The following is a 1,686-nucleotide window of genomic DNA, read 5'->3' on the forward strand; positions in this document are numbered from 1 at the left end:
TACTTATTTGGAACTTGTGAGCCTTTGATCAGGACTGGTTGAATTTGTATTCTGATCTATTGGAATGAAAGGGTCTGTTAATCACTGTTATAATCACCTTGGGAAATCTGACCGAGTCCACACCTCTCCAACACCAACACTAGCATTTAATACATGCGCTATCTGTGGGACCTTGTGCCAGGGTATGCGACTCTGCAAGGCACAGAACATAGAGGTAGGTGAGAAATATGGAGGCAAAAACTAGGTAATAAAAAGTGAACATACGGGGGGCCAGTGAGACAGCTCATCAAACTAAAGCACCTCCTTTGACAAGCTTAGGCAAGTGCAGGGACTGCGCTTCGATCCCCAGGTGCGGTCGCACATGCCTATAATCCCAGAGTTGGGGAGGCTGAAAGCAGGAGGATCACCACAAGACTGAGCTGCATAGTGAGACCTTGTAACAACCAAATATATTAAAAAAGAAATCATATTCTATAAATATGACAAAATTATAGAAAACTGTAAGTCAGTAACTTTTCTATTCAGTTTACTGAGCAGAAAAGTTTCCCACCTAATTGGCACATTGCAGGGAGAATCTGTGTGGAGCTATAAATGGGAAGAACATTCTGGTGAGTTACTAGCAAGAACAATAGCTTGGCTAAAACAACTTTAATTTACCTTTTCCAATTTAATCTAAATTAATGGTCTTATAGAACATTTAAAATATGGTAAGCAGATTCCAACTGCTGTGTTTGGGGTCGGCATGACTCGGCTCTCACTTAGAAAGTGTACACTTGAATAGTGTGCCTTTTCAAGCTACATACAAATAACCCAGTTATTTGCCATGTATGATGCTTTAACTCCTTCCCAAGAAGATAGTATTGCTGAATAAATCCAGAATGTGTTCCCAGCTTCTCAGAAGACTCGGTCCTGTCTACTTGCTTCTTGCTCATTAATTAAATAATGAATAATCTGAAGAAGCATCATTATGCTGATACAATAATGATATCATGCAGGCACTTCTCTGACTGTGCTTTCTGTTTTGGCCTTTGATTATCCCCTAGGAGCAGGCAATGTAATTCTTTTTGGACAGATGAGAAGGTTAGTTGACTTTAAGAGAACTCCCCATTGGAGTCAAGGTGAAAAAATTTTAGCTCTCTGATCTGTCAGAAACCTTTAGAGGTACAGAAAAGGCATCTGAGTGATCAGGTTTATTGTCTTTCCTAGAAAACACTTTAACCCAGCTTTTCCTTCAATTCTGAGAAACTATAATAGTAAATCTTTTGAGAGGCCACAAAGGAGAAAATGTTCTCAGTTGTTATTCTTGAAGTAAAGAGCAAGCCCTTTCCTCCTCTAGGGAAGCCACATTGCCCGTGAAGCCTGAAGAAGAGTTCTGGTTGGCTGCAGAGTACTTTAGATTCAAATCCAAAGTCTATGCCTTTACACAGGCATGTACTCACAAGTCTTTCCTCACCAGAAGAGAGTTACACACTTCTGTCTCCCTCTTTCATTTCAGTCTATGAGATTTGCTTTACAACAGTGTTGATGGCCTCAGCTCTGTGGACATGGATGAGGAAATTGTGTGTGTGGAGAGAGCTGTACTCTGCATGGCATGGTAAGATGCTGAGTTCTGTTGCTGTCCTCTGTCCATTAGATGCAGGTGGTAACCCTACCCCCACCCTAGTTATGACCTTCAGAAGAGTTTCC

Source organism: Octodon degus, unplaced genomic scaffold, assembly GCF_000260255.1.
Source record: "Octodon degus isolate 3935 unplaced genomic scaffold, OctDeg1.0 scaffold00040, whole genome shotgun sequence".
In the NCBI taxonomy this organism is placed as follows: domain Eukaryota; kingdom Metazoa; phylum Chordata; class Mammalia; order Rodentia; family Octodontidae; genus Octodon; species Octodon degus.